The sequence below is a fragment of the Cherax quadricarinatus genome, chromosome 19, assembly GCF_038502225.1.
Source record: "Cherax quadricarinatus isolate ZL_2023a chromosome 19, ASM3850222v1, whole genome shotgun sequence".
Classification (NCBI taxonomy): Eukaryota; Metazoa; Arthropoda; class Malacostraca; order Decapoda; family Parastacidae; genus Cherax; species Cherax quadricarinatus.
The window spans coordinates 36,716,068-36,742,005 of record NC_091310.1 but is presented as its reverse complement, the minus strand read 5'-3'; the positions used below and the strand labels follow the sequence as shown (position 1 = coordinate 36,742,005).

Below are 25,938 nucleotides of genomic sequence, written 5' to 3'. Positions count from 1 at the left end.
GTTTTATTCAAGCATACTCAGTCAACTTTACACTATCTTTTGTTAATTATCTACTGCAAAAAAGATACATTCCCCCTAATTTACCTGGACATCTACAATGATCTGTCCCAAAGAGATACCTTTTTAACAACAATTTTTTTTTCCAATTCCACTACAAAGCTCATTCATTACATATTTCACAAGGCCTGTAACATCAGCCTTGTACTCTCTGAAACACTGAAGTCAGTTTTCCAAGCCTTACAGCTCTAAGTTATAAACTCTAAGACTTATGCAAGCTATTACTCAAGGGCCAGTGCTAAATCCATAAGTGTCATACAGCCCATAAAGAATGGGAGAAGTGGAATGTAATTAGGTTTGATCCAAGGAAGGGGAGGATATCTCCAAATCTTTAGATGAAGAGCCCTTCACCAGCATCAAGGTAATCCCTTGAAGAGTGTCTGGATATATATATGTGTGTAGAAAGTTGTCCACTCCTTGTTCCAACATTACAGGTTTACAGGTACACTTTCACCCTTTGTATAAGTTCTTATAATATTAATTTAGGCCTATATACACAATTTTCGACTACCAAATTTCAAACAATACAGTTAAGTGCATAATGCAGGTGAGGCATGTGAATGCTGTACATTTGCACTCACAGCTAAAAAATTATAAATAAAAAGCATGAAATTATTTTGAGTAAATGCTCGCTGAATATAAAAGATCCTACATGATTTTTCTGTGATGTTATCTTTTTTTTTTTATTAATACTCCAAGGCAGGGTGACCCCACAAACAAGCTCACTGACATTCCAGCTCAAATCACTCTCCAAGCCCCAACATCCCCACCACCTCAGGGACTCAAGTCAGGCTAACTAGTTTCCTTAAATCCCTTCATAAATGTTACCTTGTTCACACTCCAACAAGTCATAACAAAAAAACCATTTGCCTCCACTCATTCCTATGTAACATGCTCACACAAGTCAGTTGGATGCTCAAGTCCCTAGCACTCAAAACCTCATTTGCCTCCTCCCTCCAACCTTTCCTAAGACAACCCCAGATTTCAATACCCTCCTAATCATTTTCTTTTCCTACATTATCCTCAGATAAATACTCCTAGTAACTCCACACATCATAATCTCTAATTAATTTTATATTAATGCCATCAGAATCACATATAAATTAAAAATCTCCTAAGCTGGGACACCAACCCATCAAAATCTGCAACTCATGGCTTAAAATTTGAATTCCGAACCAGCCACAGAATCTTTTCTAAAACAAGATTAATGGGTGTATGTGGCTACACACACTAAAATACTTTATGAATGCCTGGAGGGTGTTCCGGGGGCAGACACCCTCACAGTCCGGTCCATGACCAGGCCTCACAGTGGATCAGGACCTGATCAACCAGGCTGTTACTGCTGGCTACACACAGTCCGATGTACAAACCACGGCCCAACTGATCAGGTATTTTCTTGTGAATGTAAGTAGTTTACTTTAATTAGAGCCAAACTTAAGCTTTAACCCTTGAAGTACTATGGTGCTAAAAATAAAACCTACCATATGATCCACTAAATTTAAACAAAAAATTTATTTTTCTTCCAAATTATTATAATAAAAAATGAAGTGTTTTTCTTCCAAAATTGAAGGAATTAATTTTTATGGTGGTAATAAAACAAACAGCACTGAAATACAAGTAATATTTAATCCCTCAACTGCAAAGCTGGCATTTTTAGTGGTTGGTATGGCAACATTGGGTCCTGCTGCTCTCTGCATAATGTAAACAGTGATTTTTCAAACTTTTCTTCAATTTATGTATTTTTTTTTTTTTTGCTTTGTTTTCACCAACATTGAATAGAACTGCATCTTTATGGACACTGTAGTTATTTTGAATTAATTACAAGTAAAATAATGTATTCACTCACTAAAAATATACAGTAGGGCCCTGCTTTACAGCATTCCGCTAATATGGACATTTCAAATTATGACCAAAACTCTCTATATGCCTCCCCCCACCTGACTTTCTAATACGGTCACTGCGCCCTACCCGGTTTGTTTACAATCTCCATGAAAATGACTCCATTATGTTTGGAAACTTTCCAAAATTTCAAGTGTTTTAAAGTTATTTCATGTTTTATACATACAGTGGAACCTCAGTTTTTGTCTTTAATTCATTCCAGAAAGTCTGAGGAAAACCGAATTCGATGAAAACTGAAGCAATATTTCCCATAACAAATAATGTAAATCCAATTAATCCATTCCAGACACCAAAAAGTATTAACAAAAAATGCATTTTATAGAGAATAACTATAGTTTTACATACAAAAAACAATGAGAAATAAATATAAATGACTAATGAAATGGATAAATGTACATTTAACATAACTTTTACCTTTATTGAAGACTCTTGTTGGCATATGGAAGGCGGAGAGGACGGGATAGGGAGGAGAGGTTATTGTGTGGAAGGGGAATTTGGTAAGGTGGATGAAAACCGAGGTGGTGAACGAAAACTGGGACAAAATTTTGACGAAAAAAGGCGTTGAAAACTGAATTCGACAAAAACCAGGGCAAACGAAAACTGAAGTTCCACTGTATTCTGATAATTATACTTGTGTATAATTGTCAGAGTATATTTAAAACATGAAATAAACTTACACACTGTGCTGGCATGCAGGTACACATTAAAATCACTAAGAATGTCTTATTAGTCTCAAAGATGCCATAATAAAAATGATTATAAATGCAACAATAATAATAATAAAATACAACAATAATCACTGAGGTGCATTAACCCTTTCAGGGTCCGTCCCGTAGATCTACAGCTTTACGTTCAGGGTCCAAATCGTAGATCTACGTCATGAGCTCAGCTCACTCTGATAAACTGTGAGTGGTACATTTGGGCCTAGATATGAGAGAATACATCTATGTGGTATGTGTGCACCACATAAAACAGATCCTGCAGCACACTGTGTATAATGAGAGAAAAAAACTGAAATCATGATTTTTCGATTAAAACAGCGACTTTGCAGTATTTTTTCGTATGTTTTTTATAGTTGTATATGCGATTTCTTGGTCTCATTTGATAGAATGGAAGACATATTACAGAAATAGAGATGATTTTGATTGGTTTTAGCACTGGAAATGGCTTGAAACTGAGCTCAAAGTAGCAGAAATGTTAAATTTTTGCCGATATTCAAGAGTAAACAAACGACTTCACACATCTAATACACGCCAGCTGGTGGGTCTAATATGCATTCACAAATATGGTGATGATATTTATACAATTATTACAGTATTCCATAACAGTAAATCTTCTATTTTTTGGTGTGAATAAAAATTCATTATGTGAATAAAAAATCAAAATGGAATTTATTTGTAAAGCCTCAAAACGTAACTAATGAACAGAGGAAATGTTAGTTTAGTTCCAGGAATACCTACATTGTTTATTCTGGACCCTATTTTGAAATTGGAATATTTTGAACTTTGTGTTAAATTGGCCAAATTAACAATTTCCGATCACTTTAATTTGTAGTTGAAACAGTTGACTTGGCGATTTCTTGTGCTCAATCGATAGAATAGAAGTAATACTAGTGAAATAGCTAAGAATTTGGTTGACTGGAATAATATAATTGGCCTAAAATGGGAGTCAAAGTCGGCAAAATCGCTGACACATAAAAATTCGCGAGAGCATAATTTTGTCAATTTTCCATCAAATTTCGTACTTTTTGTTTTATTACCTTCACAAAAAGATTCTCTACCATTTCATAAGAAAAAACAACAAATTTTTTTTTTTAAATTCTTGGACACTGGGGCACCACTTCAGATTTGGGCCTTGGACCCTGAAGGGGTTAAATGTCTTATATTACGTAATATAAACATTTTCACTAATCCAGCTATGATAGTTTTTTCAAAATTATATAATAAACATGCTACGTAACATATAAACATGATAAATCCACCCACAGTAGAGTAAATTAACATATATATGAGATGTTTTTCCAATCATCACGGAGTTTCGGAAAGAACGACGTTTTCTCTAGTTCAACACCAAAGAAAATGCATACACAATAGTATTACTGGGAGTAACTGGAAAAAAATGATTCCTTTTGTATGCCTTCACTCAGAGCGTTACATGAGAATGGGAGTGTTGCTCTTTATTTATTCTACTTTACCAATGTGGAGACAACTTGTACACAATGTAAGATGTTTGTATTATGATATAAACTTCACAGACATGGGAATGAATGTGTATCAACCAAAACAAGATGTGTTTGTCTGTTTGTTTACATACTCTGTGGCTCTGTCCTCTCTCATTCTCTCTCTCTCATTCATTCTCTCTTTCATTTTTTTTTGTATACACAGGGTTTGACAAGGTTAAGGATCCCTAGCTTTATTGACAAGCTATTTACAGGTTAAGGATTCCTAACTTTATTGGCAAGCTAAGAGCTGTTACCTACCTATATCAGCTCATTTGAAAGCATTTTCATTGTTATGAGACATACAAGTGGGGAACAGGATGAAGTTGGAGCCATCTGTGGGCCAGCATTTTCATTTGATCAACTGACTATCTCGTTGACATCATTATGCTGTACGAATGTGTTCCATACTCGAGTCATCCTGGGTATACATGATCTCAGATGGAGTGATGTTCTGGAGAAGGGTACAGCCAGAGTGAAGTTGCTGCTTTCTGCCCGCCTTGTGGCATAAAAGCTTGTTTCACGCTGTCCTCGAAGTGGATCCAAGTGTGGTACTTTGACAATATTGGCCTTGTACATAACAGTAAGGCCACCCACATCCCTCCTGTGTTGAAGGCTCTGCTGAAATGACAGATCTATCCAGGATTGGTCCAGGCAAGAGACAAGACGTCTTGCTCTGTTCTCTACTCTGTCAAGCAGTCACAGATGAGAGGGGGGCAGGCAAACCAAGAAAGTGGAGCATACTCAAGGTGTGAGCGTACTTGTGCCTCATACAGAATCTTGCAATCCCTACTGTCAAGCAGATGAGAGATACGGCGAAATGCTGTAAGCTTCCTGGCTGCCTTGTTTGCAAGATTTACAACATGGCTCTTCATGGTCAGTTTGGAGTCAAATTTCACCCCAAGGATATCAACTTCTTCCCCAGGTGCCAACACCCTCCCATTCATCCTTACTACTGCACCAGCATTACCATCTCTCTCTCTCTCTCTCATTCTCTCTCTCTCATTCTCTCTTTCTCTCATTCTCTCTTTCATTCTCTCTTTCTCTCACTCTTGTTTATTCATTTTTATATTGTTTACTCACTCTCATCTACATTAAGATTATAAATATTTTAAGGTAAGTAATGAGTGTACTGTATATGCATTTTATCCCTCTAGGGAGCTTTAAATGTCATAGTATATTACGTGTGAGTGAGTTGGCCAGGAGGGCTACCATACCTACCACACTTGACTTTTTTTTTTTTTTTTTTTTTTTTAACAAGTCGGCCATCTCCCACCGAGGCAGGGTGACCCAAAAAAGAAAGAAAATCCCCAAAAAGAAAATTCTTTCATCATCATTCAACACTTTCACCACAGTCACACATTATCACTGCTTTTGTAGAGGTGCTCAGAATACAACAGTTTAGAAGCATATACGTATAAAGATACACAACATATCCCTCCAAACTGCCAATATCCCAGTTTGGAGGGATATGTTGTGTATCTTTATACGTATATGCTTCTAAACTGTTGTATTCTGAGCATCTCTGCAAAAGCAGTGATAATGTGTGAGTGTGGTGAAAGTGTTGAATGATGATGAAAGAATTTTCTTTTTGGGGATTTTCTTTCTTTTTTGGGTCACCCTGCCTCGGTGGGAGATGGCCGACTTGTTGAGGAAAAAAAAAAAAAAAAGTCAAGTGTGGTAGGTATGGTATGGTATATGGTATGGTGTGGTATAGGTATGGACTTCTTACAATAAATACTGCTCACCTCTCACCCTACATTAACACTACAAATATTTTGAGGTAAGTAATGAGTGTACTGTGTGTGTATATTTTACTTTTTGTCATTTTTTAATGCCTAGTTCTATTGCTAACTTAATATATGTTAGTGTAAACTTGTTATCTGTCATTTATATGCATTTATAAGCGGAAAAAAATAGCATTCTGCTCCCCAGCGATGTCCGCTTTCTAGCAGTAGCCTGGAACCTAACCTGCCATATAAGCTGGACCCTACTGTATAATGTTCCATTTATATTTATTGTTTGTAATGTTTTATTAGATATACGCATTTTAAAGGTGCCTGTCATGTTTTTAGAATTGTTGCATTGTGAGGAAGTCTTTGAAACATGGCATCACTCACTGTAGTGTTTTACAATGCTCACTGGTATTTCAAGGTAAACAAAGATGACATGTGGTTCCCACAATGCACTTGGTAAGTTGGGATTTTTTCAATAGTACACATTGTGCACACTCATTCTTTGTTGTGTATTCCACTCATGAAGCTCCTCTTGTGCCAGATTTGAAGACAACAGGCACATGGACCTCGTCCTGTGACACAAATTCTCGCCATCAGCACTTTAAGGGTTAACCCTTTGACTGTTTCTGGCTCGTACATACGTCTTACGAGCCAGTGTTTTTGATGTATTTATACTCCAAAATTCTAGCAGCTTCAAATCAAGCAGGAGAACGCTTGTAGGCCCACATGTGAGAGAATGGGTGTGTGTGGTCAGTGTGCACAGTATAAAAAAAATCCTGCAACACGCAGTGTATGAGAAAAAATCTAACCGTATTTTTGGATTAAAATGCCGATTTTGAGGTGTATTTTCATATAGTTATGGTTGTATTCTTGTTTTCTTGGTCTCATTTGATATAATGGAAGACATATTACAGAAATAGAGATGATATTGATTGGTTTCACAATGAAAAGGACCTTGAAATTGGGCTCAAAATAGCGGAAATGTTCGATTTTTGCTGATGTTCAAGAGCAAACAAATGACATCATTGTCCAATAAGTGTCCAACTAGCCATTTTAATATGCTGTCACGAATGGGTTGACTTTATTTATACAATTATTACAATAATGCAGTAGTCTGCATAACAGTAAATCCTCTATTTTTTGTGTGAATAAAAATTCAAAATAGAAAGCAAGAGTTATATAAGAGGGGCCTGGAGACATGACTGATGAACAGAGAAAATGTTATTTTAGAGCCAGGAATGTCTGCATTGTTCATTCTGGACCCTATTTTGAAACTGGCATCTTTTTTAATTTGCATGAAATTGGCCAAACTGCCAATTTCTGACCACTTTATTGGGTAGTTGAAATCGGTAAGTGGGCAGTTTCTTGTACTCAGTCGATAGAACAAATGGAGTTCTAAAGAAATAGCTATGAGTTTGGTTGACTGGAACAATGGAATTGGCCAAAAATAGGGCTCAAAGTGGGCGAAATCAATCAAATTTCATACTTTTGGTGTCATTACCATCGGGAAAAGATTCTCTATCATTTCATAAGAAAAAATCATTTTTTTTTAAATTCTTCAACACTGAGAGCAAGTTTGTGAGCAGGGGTCTTGACAGTCAAAGGGTTAATGACCATGATTTATTAATGTATATAGCCTTATAAGACAATCAATATCTCCAAAATTTAGTCAGATTTTCATGCTTCGGTCACATCTGCTATCTCACTGATGTCATTAGTTGTCGATAATAACTTACCCATCTACCTGGAGTGTGTTCCAGGGGTCGACAAACCAACAGCCCACTCCCTGACTAGGCCTCCTTGTGGATTAGGGCCAGATCAGCATGGCTGTTACTGCTGGCCGGACAATCCAACTTATGGACCACAGCCCAGCTGATCAGGCTCATGAGAGATGTTCAAGCTTAAAGATTAAATAACTTATCCTAAAAGCCCAAGCAGCACAATTTTATTAGGATGTTCTCTTCCTTTACCAATAACCTCAAATCTCTGAGATGCTGATACAGAGGCTATAGAGAAGAGGCATTTTTTCCCAGTTACTGAGTGCAGGGAAAAGGGAAGAGGACAAAATTATAAAGAGTTTAATAATTTTGCCTAAGCAAAATTGTTTAACCTGTTAGAAATCCTTCCCACCTTTCTACCTGAACTCAAGTGTCTTGAGGTAAATGCTTCCCTATGTAGCATTCATATCAGCAACTAGAACATGCAATTACTGTCATGAAAGTATGTCCTTGTAAAATCACATTACTCAGACAACTGAGGCAATTTACAGAGTTGCTAAGCTTAAATTTCTCTTGCAAGTAAAACTGTCATTGGTGACTGTAAATATCCAACAGATAGACAGTATATGACTCGAGAGTGTGGAATGCTGGATGCCCAATGCTGTAAGGCAATAAATTAAAGGCTCAAGGGCATTAAGAGTTAACTTTCGCTGTGGTAGTGACATGTATGAGAGAACATCACATACTGCTCTTAGCACCTATCTACCCCAATCATTTTTCTGCTAATGCTTCAAGTGGGGAATATTATCTGCTCCAACACAGCCTTCTGCCCAGGTGTGGGAATGACAAGTGATGCACAGTGCATATCTTGTCTTTTATTTATTGGAGTGTGATTATTCTAATTCTACAACTGTGGTCACAGTGGGGTCCATACTAACCTACCTATGGTGTATAAATATACCTAGTTGGATGAATCTTATTGTAGAAGTGGGTCCAGTGGCTTACGCACAGACCTGGAGTTTTACGACTCGCTCACCATGGATTTTAACCCTTTCAGGGTCGACAGGCCCTCTCCCAGACTTGTTCTCAGGGTCGCCAAATTTTCAAAAAAGAAAAAAAAAAAATTTTCTTATGAAAAGATAGAGAATCTTTTCCCGATCATAATGACACCAAAAGTATGAAATTTGATGGAAAACTTATGGAATTATGCTCTCACGAAGTTAGCGGTCTTGACGATGTTTACGCATTGGCAATTTCGCCCACTTTGAGCCCTATTTTCGGCCAATGCCAGTGTACTAGTCTTCAAAAATCATAACTATTTCACTAGAACTCCATTTTTTCTATCGAATGAGTACAAGAAACCACCCATTTACCGATTTCAACTATCCAATAGCGGTCAGAATTTAGCAATTTTGCCAATTTTACACAAATTTCATAAGATGCCAGTTTCCAAATAGAGTCCAGAATAAACAAGAAGACATTCCTGGCACTAAAATAACATTTCCTCTGTTCATTAGTCACATCCCCACACCCCTCTTACATTTCTTTTGCTTTCCACTTTGAATTTTTATTCTCACAAAAAATAGAAGATTTACTGTTATGCAGATTACTGTATTAGTGTAGAAATGGTATAAATAATATCAGCGCACTTGTGAAAGAATATTAGATTCACCAGTTGACGTGTATTGAATGCATGGCATGATTTGTTTACTTTTGAACTTCGGCAAAAATCGAACATTTCTGCTACTCTGAGCTCAATTTCAAGGTACTTTTCATTGTGAAACCAATCAAAATCGTCTCAATTTCTGTAATATGTCTTACATTCTATAAAATAAGACCAGGAAAACTAGAATACAACCGTAAATACCATACGAAAATTCAGTGTAAAGTCGCTGTTTTAAACCACAAACACGGTCAGCTTTTTTTTCTCATTACGCACTGTGTGCTGCAGGATTTTTTTTATACTGCGCACACTGACCACATAGACCCATTCTTTCATATGTAGGCCTACCAGCTTTCTCTTGCTAGATTTGAGGGTGCTAGAATTTATGCGTACTAGTACGTCAAAAACCCTGGCACGTAAGCCGTACTAGCACGTCAGAAACCCTGAAAGGGTTAACTCCACCCATTCAGTGGTTTGTTTGTAACTGTTATTAGAATTTCATGATTCCTGCTCTTAAGCCTTAACTTAGTACTCTTTCAAAGATTAGTGTTACTGGTCTATAATTTTGGGCCACTGGTCTGAATCCTCCTTTGTGAAGAAAGGATGTACCTGGAGTATACCTGGAGGGAGTTCCGAGAGTCAATACCCCCATGGCCCAGACCATGACCAGGCCTTTTATAGGCACTTTTATAGGCATCTTCAAGATTTTCCCCGGTATCTAAATTCCTCCTCCAAAGACCACCAAGTATTCATGCTAGCAATATATTGCATTCCTTTATAAATGCTGCATTCAAAAAAATCAAGCCTGGGTGAAACATGGGCATGTCTCTCACTTTTTCAAAGTGCTAATATCAGAAACAGTAAGTGTGCTAAATTAATAAAAAAATTATCTGAGTCTTCAACTTATTTACTCTATAATATCTATATAAACTATATTTGGAGATTCTGACTTTACTCCAATCAACATTCACCTGACAACATCCAAGACAGCACCACGCCTGCTATTCGTCGATTGGCTTGTCACACCACGACCAATCAAGATCCTACCCTACCTCTGCCATCAACACCACCTTCCCCAACTCCACCACCGCCTTCTCCATCTCCCTCACGTCCACTACCTGGATCACTAAGCGTTAAACATAAACATCTCTCGTTCTTCACCACGACGCAATACCCCACATCTCCAAGACAACACTGCAAAGTACACCAGCCATGAAAAGCCATTCCCTACCGTCGACCAGATAATCCACCAACTCCAAACCAACGAACTCTTCTACAGCTCTCCCATATGTGCGACACAAATCTCTAGAACAAAATTCAATGCATTGAAAAGCAGATCAAGAGAATAACTAATTCATCCTGCTTGCTGCCTACTGACACTCTCAGCTCCTACCGCTGCCTTCGCCATCCTCTCCTAGAGAGCCAAGTAACGGCATCATTCAAGCCTCTCCATCTACACCTCCAGTACTTCGGTACCACATGTCCCAATGTGGTTGGGCCACTTGCCTTGATTCGTCCTCTTCCCCTCCTTCCCATCCTTTTCCAGTTATTTCCATCCTTCCTTATCCTTCTTCCTTCCCATCTCACAACAGCTCTCGTCGTCTTCTTCGATTCGATTCGACTTTACTATTCAAAGTATCTATAATGTGGCCTTCTGTGAAAGCTCCAAACATTACAGTAGTTTATGTGAGACAGCAATTTATGAAAAGAGCTTTATTCTTAAGCTTATTTTTTGGCATTAAGTATGGCAAAAGAAAAGATAATCTATTTGAATTATTTTGAACTGATGATTTTGTTGGCAAATTTCAATTTAAGAAATTTCAGGAGGAAGTTTGAATAAACAATCACACAAATGAACTAAGACTCTGATATATTCGCCTTAAGCCAGCAAACAGTGGGACTGACCAGACTAGAAAATACCCTTGACCTTTCATTCACAAATGAAGATCTGGTACAGAACACAACTGTGTTGAATACAGCAAACTTGGATCACAACCTAACTGAAGGTGAGACTACACACACACACTGATCTTGAGCAGTAAAACTCAGTCATGAGGCGCGCTAGAAGTGCTCTTCCAGCTCATACCGTTAAGAAAAATGAAGAGATGTTAGTTAAAATAGAGACACACTTCCTATACAGGCAAAGGCTATGAATTGCTGAACTTCTTGAAGGTCTTGCATCTTGCACTTTCTCAAGAGCAAAAAGAACTATGAGATGAGTTAGGGAGATAGACAACATTAAGATAAGACTGAATGCATCATACAGGGTCCAGGTAGACAGAGAGCAAAATACCATCACGAAACTGAAAGAAATCTAAAGAAACGAAAAGCTCTAATTAGTGAAATCTAAAAAAAAAATCCACATCAAGTATTTGTCCCTTGCTTTTAAGGAGCTGAATCACATTGATAACACAGAAATGGGCAAAAACATGGAAGTCATAATGACTGCTCATGTGTCACAGTAAGCCACAGAAAAGAATGAGATGTTCAATTAAGACAAATTTCAGTTACTGTACTCCTCTATGGGAAAACTGAATAATGGAAACCTGGAAAAAGGATTAAAACAAATTCGAACCACTCAACAAAGCAGAAGAGTAATGTATAGAAAACTGATAAGAAAGGAAATTGATAAGCTAGATAACAAGAGCAAGAGCCTTCAAGACATAGGATGTCAAGCCAATGATGATACTTTTTAGGTTATTTGTTGTGTCTGGACTGGAATAACGCTGCACACTAACGTGTAAGGCATGCAAAATTGCAAAACTGGAGAATATATGGAAAACTTTCGTTTTGTGTATAAATTCAGCAAAGCACCTAAATTTTTAAGAATGTCTGAACATTCCTGTTGCAACTCAGCAACTAAGTTACAACTGTACTTCCTGGAACAGGAGAAAAGATACTTCATAATTTACACATGGAAAATTCTGGAGGGATTGATCACAAACTTGCATGCTTATATCACTTTTTGTGAGAGCAAGAATCTCTGAAAATGTTGCGAAAGATTTTTAATTAAAAGCAAGGGTGCAAGGAACATACTAAAAGATAATTCAACAAGTTTAATGGGACCAAGACTTTCATACATAAAGGGAATTATGTACCAACAGTCTGCCTAGACGTCTTCATGAAGGTACTTTTTAAGTTCCTCTAGTTAGTTCCTGATCAACCAGACTGTGGTGCCTACCTTGGACTGGGTGCAACTAGCACTAACAGCCTGGTTGATCAGGCCATCAGCTGGTCTATGACTGGGTTGTTCATCCCGTGTGTCTTTTCTTAGGGTTCTGGCATTTCATTTTCTTGTGGGACTGTCGTCTTTATTTTGTCTTTTATATCAGTATCTCCATTTTCTTTACTCGTACTAGTCTTGTCTTTGCATTTGTTTTGATGCCCTACCTTTCATTATACAGTGGACCCCCGGTTTACGATATTATTTTATTCCAGACGTATGTTCAGGTGCCATCACTGAACGAATTTGTTCCCATAAGGAATATTGTGAATTAGATTAGTCCATTTCAGACCCCCAAACATACACGTACAAACGCGCTTACATAAACACACTTACATAATTGGTCGCATTGGGAGATGATCGTGAACCGGGGGTCCACTGTACAGTGGACCCCCGGTTAACGAACTTTTTTCATTCTAGTAGTATGTTCAGGTGCCAGTACTGACCGAATTTTTTCCCATAAGGAATATTGTGAAGTAGATTAGTCCATTTCAGACCCCCAAACATACACGTACAAACGCACTTACATAAATACACTTACATAATTGGTCGCATTTGGAGGTGATCGTTAAGCGGGGGTCCACTGTATTTGCAGTTTTCATTGACTTGAGAAGATTCTTGTTTTTTTTTTCCATAATGAATTTAATTATTGGCAAACTTCCGGAATTATTTTTCTAGAGTAATTTTAGCAGCACATTTACTCAAGTTAATCCATATTTATTTATGTCTTACATACTAGATGGAAATCTTCAGCCCAGAATCCACTGTTGTTAGCTGCGTGAAACTCTCCCTGCTTATTTGATATGTTACGTTTCTTGTTAATCTTCAAAATTCTGTCACTCCACATTTTGTTATAATGACTGGTCAGGAATTTGCTAATCAAAAAAAACAAACTGTTTGTTAGTTTACAGTTTTATGCTTTCTGGTGTTTTATCCACTCTTCTCAATAGGCTTTTTCCTATACTTTTACTGTGCTCATGAATGAGGCAAGCCAATGATTCAGAGGGTCTACTCCTGACCTGTGAATATTGGCACAATGTGTACCATTTTTCATTTGTCCACTAGCTAACTTTCTTGTGGTGAAAGCCCACAGATACACGTCTAAGTTTTTATGAAGAAATGTAATGGAGTGTTCAAGTTTTCACAGGATGACCTTGTTAAAAGTAGTTTTTCAGGTGCAGTATATAGGCATGGAGAACACACTCCATTTCAAAAAGATAACTAATACTAGGACTACTTAATTTCAGGACTGCCAGTGCCAATGGGTGTCTGGTGGAACTTTGCAAGTGGAGGAAAGGATATCCATGTGGGGAAAAGGGGAATGGGCAAGGAAACACACAAGTCATCAATATGGTTGCTTTTCCTTGACACACGTGTCATCTAAGAAGGGAGAGAATAACCACCTCCTACTGAATGAATGAACATAGGGGTGCCTGCAAACACCTAACACCACAGAACAAAATCATGGCTCCTTCAGCACTGCAAAACCCCTAGTCCAACTCTCCTAATGTGGACAGGTGCTTACACCTTGTCACCCTATCTGCCCTAGAAATCTGACCACCTTTGATATACCTGTGACTAGTTTCAAAAGTCTTCCTACTCCAGTAACCCAACCTGGAGTCAGGATTTCTGGTGCTTGCCTGGTTAGGCAGGCTGTCACTGTTGGCAGCCCATTGGCTCACATATCCATAACAGCCCAATTAATCAGGCACTTGGCAGAAATAGTGATTCAGTTCCCTCTAAGACTTTAAACAATGTTCTTGCACTAATGTTGATATAGTATTCTTGACTTGTGCCCATAGTATCCTTGCCTTAATTAGGTTCATTTATAATTTTATCAAGTAACAATATTATGGTAATATTTAGGCTTGGGATTAGGCCCAACAATATCTTTTGTGTATGTTAGTGTGCATGTGCACATTTTTATTAAAAACATTTCAGTCTTAGGACCTTGGTCACTCAACAGTTGGAGTAGCCAAGGTCTCAGGATCAGAACATTTACAATAAACATGTCCTAAGTATTTTTCCATTGGTACAGTACTTTAAAGTAGTCCCTGTAGTTTAAATGCTTTACTGGTTTTATAGTCATAAATGCTCTCTCTATCTGTTTGAGTTTTGATTAGTCTGCTGCCTTGAATGGAAAAGTCAACACCAAATAGTACTCTTGGCAAAAAAGCACAAGTGATTTGAACAGTGTCACCACTGGCAATATTTCTCATGTTCTGCAAGTTCTCCTTACCCATCCCATCATTTTTCTAACTTTCTGCAACATTTGCTTTATATTATAAATAAAGTGTTCTCTAAAGGATAGGTGAGCTGATATTATACCAAAGTCCTTCACATTTCTTTCATTCTATTATGCAAGCCTCCTGTGTTTTGTATACAGAGCCCCTTTCAAATTCATCATTTTTTCATATTTGAGATGAAATCTGTCACCATTGAACAGTGTGGTTTTCTACTTCCCTCTAAAAAAAAAAAACTTTGCTTATATCCTCTTGCAATTTTTCTGCCTTCAACTGAGATTACATTCAAGCTTATTTTCGTATTATTCGTAAATGATACAAAGCTGTGACTACTGTTTTTATCTATATTTGCTATGGGTATAAAAAGCAGTACAAACACCAGGACTGTGCCTTGGGGTACTGAGTTATTTACCTTGCTAAGGATAAATTTTGCTTTGTTTACTACTATTTCTGTTCTGTTCATCAGGAAACTGAACATCCATTTGCCTACTTTTCCCCAGTAATCCCAACTGACGTTATACTATGTGCTATCACTCCATAACATTTGTCAGATGCCTTTGTGAAAGCCATGTAACCCAAGTGACATCCTGTGCCTATCTTCGCATCAAAATGGCTCATCACATGGAGCATGCATACAAGGCGTTCATGGCAGCAAAGAATAAGAGCCACCACAGCCTGAATCTGGGTTAGTGAACAAAGCGATCTCTTAATGTTGCATCTTTTTGTGGGAATGTGTAGATAGTATTCTGCATCTGTCAGACTCGAAGCTCCATAATAAAGTACGGGAACTTTAGCTTCACAGCTCTGATAAGATAAGATAAGATTTCGTTCGGATTTTTAACCCCGGAGGGTTAGCCACCCAGAATAACCCAAGAAAGTCAGTGCGTCATCGAGGACTGTCTGACTTATTTCCATTGGGGTCCTCAATTTTGTCCCCCAGGATGCGACCCACACCAGTCGACTAACACCCAGGTACCTATTTGCTGCTAGGTGAACAGGACAATAGTGTAAGGAAACGTGTCGAAATGTTTCCACCCGCCGGGAATCGAACCCGGGCCCTCCGTGTGTGAAGCGGGAGCTTTAACCACCAGGCCACCGGGCCCCATGCCTGCATTCTTCTCCATTGTCCCATTGTCTGAATTTGGCACTTATTCCTTTCTGCTGTGCAATGCCTCATATATAGCATGGTCCCTCTGCATGAATTGAAACAGATTACTTTTCAGTGAAACACTGCCTAATAAATGCTTGCTCTGATGTCTTTGTATTACCCAAATTCTAGGAAATCAGTTGTAGCTTTGCAGTGTAATAAAGAGGCCAGTTTTCAATTTAACAACTAATATCATATAAAAATAAACTGCATGAAACCATATTTCCTTGTGTGGGTCAGCAGAGCAATTATACAGCAGCATTATCCAGCAGTCTTTCAGGAGTCAAGCTTTGTTACAATATAACCTGGCCACATGCACAAATTGCCTTTAAAACTCACTTGTTGGTAATTTTTTGTGTACTATAGTCCTCCTGGTTTGCTTCATAAATAAGAAGCAACATCTTGACATCTCCGAGGCTTGAGAGTTATTACTTATCTCTATAACAGGCAGGTTACACTTGTACATCAGTGGTATTTGCACATTAACAGTAAACAAGTCAAAGCACTAAACATTCTGCAAAAAAAAGTTATGACATACATCTTGCTGAATAATATTTGGTGAGTTTTGTGTTACAGTATTAGACAGCATGGTTCAATATACTGTGCAATATAAAACTGAATTTTCATTTTTTGCAGTGTGCTAGGTACAGTATATAAAACAATACAAATGCTTCCCACCACTCTTCATGCTTCATGCACATCAGCACTCACTACACAAAACAATTTTCCATGAACACATGATACCCGAACCTGAAGGATATCAGGTGGAGGGTTTTGGGTATCAGTGCCCTTGCAACTCAGTCCCAGACAAGGCCTTCCAGTAGATCAAGGCCTAATCAACCAGGCTCTTATTGCTAGCTCACTGCATTCTAACATATAAACCACAGCCTGGCTGGTCAGGAAATGATTTGAGGAACTTGTCGATTCCTTCTTAAAGACGGAAGTTTGTTGGTAATTTCTCCTTATGCATGGTGTTGAAAAGTCTGGGGCTTTTGACACTCATTGAGTTCTCTCTTAGTATACTCATTACACCCTGCTATTTATTGGAGGTACCCTGCATCATCTGCCAAGTCTCGCGTGCTCAAGGCGTAATTACAGTGTGCAGGTTCAGAACCAGTCCCTCCAGGATTTTCCATGCGTAATGATATACTGTACCTTTCTCATCTACATTCCATGGAATACAGTTGAAAGGATTTCAGGCATTCCCAGTAGCTTAGATGTTAGTGGGAATGCATATGGGCAGTGAAAGTTCTCTGCACATTTTCCAGCTATCTCACCTGCCTTGAAGGAGCCTGTTATTATACAGCAATATTCCAACCTGAAAAGAACAAGCAACTTGTTTTGAATGTTCTAGTTATCCATCCTATTATTTTCCTTGCAGCAGCAATAGCAACATTGTTGTGGTCCATGAATGTTAGATGTTCCGACATTACCCCAGAGTCTTGCACATGGTGCTTAATTTGAGTTTGTCCTGTACTTCATTTCCTCCATTCTGCCATAGAAGAGCAATTCAAACATGCACTCAATGAACATCATATTGTTGTCTGAGGCCCACTGGAAGACGTTATATCCCCCCTGAATATTTGATGTCTTCAACAGACACCTCTCAGAGATTCTGTTGTCATCAACAGAGGATGTTTTGCTGCTATGAATTATGTCAGATATAAGAATGAGAAACTGAAGTGGGACAAGTGCTGTATCCTGAAGAACAGTACTTTTCACTGTGGCAGCCTTTGCCTTCACTCTTTTGGAAAAATATTTGGTGAATATCAGGTGAATTATGGATTTATTGTGTACTGTAGTTCAATGTAATGAAGACCCATAATTGAGGGAGAAGATACAAAAACATTGCGTGAATGACAAACGCTATCTTTTTCCAGTGGTTTTATTATCCACGACAACTATGAGCAATGTGCAGTATCATCGTTTGTTTGCAACAGTGCAAGGCCTCAAACCAAACATATGTACTATTTATTAGTAGCCTTATACAGGTCTCCCTCAACATTCACGAGGGTTAGGGGATCAAGAGCCTTGCGAATGTTGAAAAAACGCGAATGTTTGGTGCCCCAATATACTGTAGGGAAATATAATACAATACTGCTTCCTTAACTTGTTGAACCATGAACAATCATAAAATACATGAAAACGTCGTAAATTGTACTAAATACATGCGCTATGGCGTAATAACATGTATGTTATTAAATACCACTGCCTCCACCACTGCGAGTCCCTACTTCCCTCCCTCTGACCCCCCACAACTGGCAGCCAGCCCTCCCACCACTGTGTGGTGAGTGTTTTGTTTGTTCATTATTTGCTATTAAACTACAGTATAAATAATGTCAACCCATTTATGACTGCATATTGGAATGGCTATTCGGACAGGTATTGGAAGGTGACATCATGTGTTTACTCTTGAACACAGCAAAGAATCAAACATTTGTGCTACTGCTACTGCTAATAATAATAATAATAATAATAATAATAATAATAATAATAATAATAATAATAATAATAATAATAATAATAATAATAATAATAATAAATACGATAGAATTGAAGAAGGAAATTGTACAAAAATACGAGAGTTGAAGCAGTGGTGGAGGAAGTGGTTGACGCATCGTCAGTGTGGCTTTGTTTATGCTGGAGTGAACATTAGTCTCCCTGCTCTTCCAAACATTTCACAATAATTCATTATATTTGGTGCTTGTAGATTGAGTGTGACTGGAGTGGTTGAGGCAGTGGTAGAGGCAGTGGGTGAGGCAGTGATAGAGACAGTGGGTGAGGCAGTGGGTGAGGCAGTGGTAGAAGCAGTGATAGAGGCAGTGGGTGAGGCAGTGGGTGAGGCAGTGGGTGAGGCAGTGGTAGAGGCAGTGATAGAGGCAGTGGGTGAGGCAGTGGTATTTACTAACATATATGTTATAAATAATAATAGTACATGTTAATATTAATAACATTTATAATAATAACAATAATAATAATAATAATAATAATAATAATAATAATAAATGTTATTCATAATGTACTATTATTATTTATAACATATATGTTAGTAATATCACTGCCTCTACCACTGCCTCACCCACTGCCTCTACCACTGCCTCTACCACTGCCTCAACCACTGCCTCAACTGCTGCCTCAACTGCTGCCTCTACCACTGCCTCTACCACTGCCTCTACCACTGCCTCTACCACTGCCTCTACCACTGCCTCTACCACTGCCTCTACCACTCCAGTCACACTCAATCTACAAGCACCAAATATAATGAATTATTGTGAAATGTTTGGAAGAGCACGGAGACTAATGCTCACTCCAGCATAAACAAAGCCACACTGATGATGTGTCAACCACTTCCTCCACCACTGCTTCAACCCTCGTATTTTTGTACAATTTCCTTCTTCAATTCTATTGTATTTACTATTACTATTATTATTATTATTATTATTATTATTATTATTATTATTAGCAGTAGCAGAAATGTTTGATTCTTTGCTGTGTTCAAGAGTAAACACATGATGTCACCTTCCAATACCTGTCCGAATAGCCATTCTAATATGCAGTCATGGATGGATTTACATTAATTATACTGTAGTTTAATAGCAAATAATAAACAAACAAAACACTCACCACACAGTGGTGGGAGGGCTGGCTGCCAGTTGCAGGGGTCGGAGGGAGGGTAGTAAGGACTCGTGGCGGTAAACTTAAATATGATTTGGCGGCTGGGAATTTGGCGGTTGGGAATTCGCGAATGTGTGAAGCCCGCGAAAGTTGAAAACGCGAATGTTGAGGGAGACCTGTACAGGGTAAAATTCACATAAAAGACCATTTTGATAATGAAACATGGATTACATGGTACACCCTACAGTATTTAGATATGGCTGGAAAAAAGGCAACAAGGGGAAGGGGTTGACCTGTATATTAAAGAATCACTCTTATTTAATGAGTTACTAAACACCACTAATGATGCAGTCAAAAGTTTTACCAGTTATATTTGTATAAAAGCCATCAGATATCTACAACTTCCCAGCAGTTCTATGACCAGTTATTGAACATTGAGCATTGTCTTGAAAGTCTATCATATCCAGCCCGAACTGTCCTGCCGCTTGGCGAGTTCAATTTGAGGCACCTCAAATGGAAGAGTATAGCAAGGACTGTGAATGCAAAGAGTCCGTGGAGCTAGTTTGGATGAACAGTCTCGCACAACAGAATTATTAACCTTTCAGGGTCGGTGCCATATGTGTACGGCTTGAGAGCCAGGGTTGGTGCCGTATTTATACACTAAAATTCTAGCGCCTTCAAATCGAGTGGGAGAAAGCTGGTAGGCCTACATGTGAGAGAATGGGTCTGTGTGCACAGTATAAAAAAAAATCCTGCAGCACGCAAAGTATGAAAAAAAAAAAAAACTCCGACCGTATTTTTGGTTTAAAACAGTGTATTTTCGTATGGTATTTACGGTTGTATTCTCATGTTCTTGGTCTCATTTGATAGAATGGAAGATATGTTACAGAAATAGAGATGATATTGATTGGTTTCATGATGAAAAGTACCTTGAAATTGAGCTCAAAGTAGCTGAAATGTTCAATTTTTGCTGATGTTCAAGAGTAAACAAATCATGCCACACGTCCAATATACATCAAATGGCGAGTCTAATATTCTTTCACAAGTGCTCCGATATTTATACCATTTTTACAATGATGCAGTGTTCTGCATAACAATACATCTTCTATTTTCTTTTGAGAATAATAATTCAAAATGAAAAGCAAAAGTAATACAGTGGACCCCCGCATAACGATCACCTCCGAATGCGACCAATTATGTAAGTGTATTTATGTAAGTGCGTTTGTACGTGTATGTTTGGGGGTCTGAAATGGACTAATCTACTTCACAATATTTCTTATGGGAACAAATTCGGTCAGTACTGGCACCTGAACATACTTCTGGAGTGAAAAAATATCGTTAACCGGGGGTCCACTGTACAGTGGACCCCCGGTTGTGACTAACGAAGAGATGTGACTAACGAACAGAGAAAATGTTATTTTAGTGCCAGGAATATCTGTCTTGCTTATTCTGGACCCTATTTTGAAACTGGCATCTTTTGAAATTTGTGTGATACTGGCCATGTTGCCAATTTCTGACCACTTTTTTGGGAAGTTGATATCGGTAAATGGGCAGTTTCTTCTACAGCTTTGAGTTGAGGGTCCAAACTGTAGATCTACACCACGAGCGCAGCTCTGATAAGCTGTGAGCGGTAAATTTGGGCCTAGATATGACAGAATATATCTATGTGGTATGTGTACACCACATAAAACAAATCCTGCAGCACACAGTACATGAGAAAAAAAATGGAGACTGTAATTTTCTATTAAAACAGTGACTTTGCAGTGTTTTTTTGTATGTTTTTTGTAGTTGTATTTGCAATTTCTTGGTCTCATTTGATAGAATGGAAGATATGTTACAGAAATTGAGATGATTCTGATTGGTTTTAGTATTGGAAATGGCTTGAAACTGAGCTCAAAGTAGCGGAAATGTGAAATTTTTGCCAACGTTCAAGAGTAAACAAATGACCTCGCACGTCTAATACACACCAGCTGGTGGGTCTAATACATGTTCACAAATGTGGTGATATTATTTATACAATTATTACAATATTGCATAACAGTAAATTTTCCATTTTTTGGTTTGAATAAAAATTCATTATGTGAATAAAAAATCAAAATGAAATTAATTTGTAAAGCCTGAAAATGTAACTAATGAACAGAAGAAATGTTAGTTTAGTGCCAGGAATGCCTACATTGTTTATTCTGGACCCTATTTTGAAACTGGAATATTTTGAACTTTGCGTTAAATTGGTCAAATTACGAATTTCCGATCACTTTATTTTGTAGTTGAAACAGTTGACTTGAGGATTGCTTGTTCTCAGTCGATAGAATAGAAGTAATACTAGTGAAATAGCTAAGAATTTGGTCAACTGGAATAATGTAATTGGCCTAAAATGGGAGTCAAAGTCGGCAAAATCGCCGATGCATAAATATCGCTGACACATCAAAATTCGCAAGAGCATAATTTCATCAATTTTCACTCAAATTTCGTACTTTTTGTTTTATTTCCTTCAGAAAAAGATTCTCTATCATTTCATGAGAATTTTTTTTTTTTTTTTTTTTTTTTAATTCTTGGACCCTGGTGCACACTTTGAAATTTGGCCTCTGGACCCTGAAAGAATTAATCGATAAAACAAATAGAGTTCTAGCAAAATAGGTATGATTTTAGTCGACCGGAACAATAGAATTGGCCAAAAATAGGGCTCAAAGTGGGCAAAAATCGCCGATGCATAAATATCGCCGATATCACTAACTTTGCGAGAGCATAATTTTGTAAGTTTCCCATCAAATTTCATACTTTTTGGTGTCATTACCATTGGGAAACGGTTCTCTATAATTTCATATTTTTTTTTTTTTTAAATTTTTCAACCGAGTGTGAGTTAAGGATCGGGGTCTCGACCTTCAAAGGGTTAAAACCTCTGCAATGAATTCACTTTAAAGCCACCAACTCAATGTGCCAATCAGACTGGGAAATACCCTAGATGTCATATTTACCATCAATGAAAATCTGGTCCAGGACACGATGACAAAGACTGTAACTTCAAACCACAACAAACTGAAGTTCAGACCTACATGCACAGTGGATTGGGACTCAGAAACATGCTCAATCATGAAGGCGAATTCAATAAATTTAATTTCAACAAGATCATCAACTGGGACCAAATAATCACAACCTTACAGTCGATCTAATCCAATTCCATACAAGGTTGATCTCATTGGCACTAGAAGTATGCACCAGACACATGCCTCTATGATAGAGAAGAAGATGCAAACTCAAGAGGCAAATCCCTACAGGCAAAGATGACGGATATCAGATCTCCAAGGAAGCAGACTTTCTGATGCATGAAAGAAAACTGGCTAGAGAAATAGAAAACATCAAGCACAAACTAGTTACATCATAAAATCTAGAAGAGGGAAAGGGAGCAAATAGTCATAAATGAAATTAGAAGAAATCCCTAATACAGTGGTACCTTGGGATACGAACTTATTTCGTTCCAGAAGGCTGTTCAAGTGCTGATACCAAACGAATTTGTTCTCATAAGAAATAATGTAAATTAGATTAATCTGTTTCAGATCCCCAAAAATACACTTACTAAACCACTTACATAAATACACTTACATAACTGTTCACGTTTTGAGCTGTTCGTACCCGAGGTACCACTGTACCTCTCATTTGCAAAATCCAGGGCAAAAACCTCATCCAGTATAAGGCCTTCAATTAAAGGGAATAGAATGCTGATAACAATAAGGAAACGAGTTAAATACTGAAGTCACAATACAACTCTGTGTTCAATGGCCCATTCTTCAGTCTACAGATTAATGATCCAAACAAATTTTTCATGAGACTCAAAACATCCAGATATCCCCACAATTTCTGAGATAGTCCTATCTGTGCACCTGATGCACTCAATGCAATGGTGGAGCTCAATGCACAAGAGGCACTCAACACACCTGGTACTCAATGCACCACTGGTAGTCATTTCACCACTGGAAATTTCACTATTAGGAAATATGGCCTCTCAAGTTTTTCCTCCACAGCCTCATTTATGGAAACAAACCCATCCTTTTTTTTTATGTAAACCTAGTTTCCCACAACATGGGTTCACATGGCACAGTCTTAGAACTCATCCACCAAATTATACAAAGGCTGACTATACAGGATACTGCAAAATGAAAAAGTCATCTTTGGTACTATATTGTAACTAAACAGATGAGATGACAATGCTGTCTCAAATATAACTAAAGAGTACCTTCACATGTAAATCTAATGCTTCAATACAGCTACTCTACCTCTGTGATGAATACTTTAGGTCTAACCTTGTGGGGACAGACTCTTGATCTCAATGTTACCTTTGCTTAACCCTTAAACTGTCCAAACGTAGATCTACATTCGCTCGCATAGCGCTCCAAACATAGGTCTACATTTTTTTTTACATGCTTTCATGTGGAGAAAATCAAGGTCGGAGCACTACGCGCATAAACGTAGATCTACGTTTGGACAGTTTAAGGGTTAAGATAAAACCAACAAGACAGACATTACATGGGATTACATATCAGATTTTATTAATTCATCTGTTATTATAATTCATCATAACTTTTATTCAAAAAAACAATACCCAAGGCTTTTCATAATGTATTCCACGTATTCCATGAATAAACTTACTTACTTAACGTGAAACAAGTTATGCACTAAGATTATTGTAGGAAAGATAGGTTCAAATTATTTAGAAATATTATATACACACCAACTTTTATAACATGTACTGCACTTAGCCACATCAAATTAATTTAGTACTAAAACCCAGTATCAACTACAAAAGTGAAATGCACTATCTAAATATATGCCTAGTGCCTTACACATCAAACCCTTAAAGACTGGTCTATAAGCTCTTTTGAATGGTGTGTTATAGGCAGGGAAGTGAAATCATTCCCATGGCAACTGTTCATGTAACATACCTATTTACTTGTTGCATATCTGTAGCCAGTTTCAACTAGAAACAAATAAAACTGTTCAGTGTATGCAAGAGGTTAAAGATGCGATAAAAGACGAGAAAAAAACAGAAAAAAGAATAGTAGCAACTTCTTAGTAGGAAATAAATGAGAAACAAACTTTGAGCAGACAAGAGGCTCGAGCCTCTACCACTGAATGACCCTCACAGGTTTAGCACCTCAAATAAATATAATAAAAACTATATATAAAATAACTGAAATACTACTACGGATATAATACTGGCTTGGTGTACTATGGCACCATGATACTAAAGTGTGTGAATAGTTATATGAAGGCTTGGGTGTCCTTTACAATAGTTTTAGTCCTTGTTTTCAATACTACTTTTTCAATCATTTCTGGCAATACATACTCACATACACTAATGCATATACTGCCTCATTTAATAAATTACCTGCAGTCAAATTCAACAGTTTTGTTACATGATATTCAGACAAGCAATGCTTGAAGTTTCGTACTCTCAAGCATTCAAGTGAATTCTCTCATTGCACTCTGCCCATTACCCAAAGGTACTTAAATGAAGTTGAAAATTTTCACTTTTCAACAATGAATAATGCCACTGACTGCAAACAATGGCAGACATAATATCTTAAATCACCACGTGACTTCACATTCCATCAGTTGCACTCATGTCTAATGTAATAAGAACTTCAGGACTTTTGAAATCTCACACTGGTGCTAGTAAGTTTAAAACTTTTAAAAGCCTGAATAATGTGAATTACCACCGTGTTTTAGTTCCATCTACAACAGAAGTGTCACTAGCCAGACTTATAGTTCACAAAACTGCCAATATAAATTTCTTCTCAAATGTGGATTCACATGCATGAGATATCACTGTCCTTTTCTTTTTTCACTCATCAGATATCTGATTTAAATTAACACTTCGGGCAAATTAAAACGGGCTAAATGTCACTGCATGAATCTAAGGCACATTTTTTAATTCATTATGTATGGATACAGTTGGCATAAGATTTCAAAGTTAAGAGTTTTTCATCACTATTGATAAAAGTATCTTAGATTGCAGATCATATTTATTGCAATAATGACATGGCCTTATCACGGTTTATGTGTCATTGTCATTCACCACCGCAAAAACACTGTTCTAATTTCAATGTTGTTGATGAAAGGTCTGTCCCGCACACGAAAAACGCACAACACTTATTATATATTTTATCAACTTTTCTTTATTCACCAAAATGTTGCTACACTGAGTATATTTGCAATGTCCAGTTCCAGCCAGAGAATAAAAGCAAAGCGGCTTTAATTTCACTTAATGCTCTTGATCTTGCTCAATTTCCGAAACACGATGAATCGCACCGATAATTACTTGAAAATCAGGTAAACAACTCGGTAAATACTGTACAATGATGTGAAGGCAACGATAAAATGACCTTGAGCTGAAAAAGGTATAGACACAAACTATGGCTACA

General features: G+C 37.6%; 1 protein-coding gene across 2 annotated transcripts in view; it reads right to left on the bottom strand.

Moving 5' to 3' along the window:
* Positions 1 to 25,938, bottom strand: part of LOC128688315 (serine/arginine repetitive matrix protein 1) — a gene marked incomplete at its 5' end in the record, with an annotated part of 58,274 nt that overhangs the window by 31,732 nt on the left and 604 nt on the right.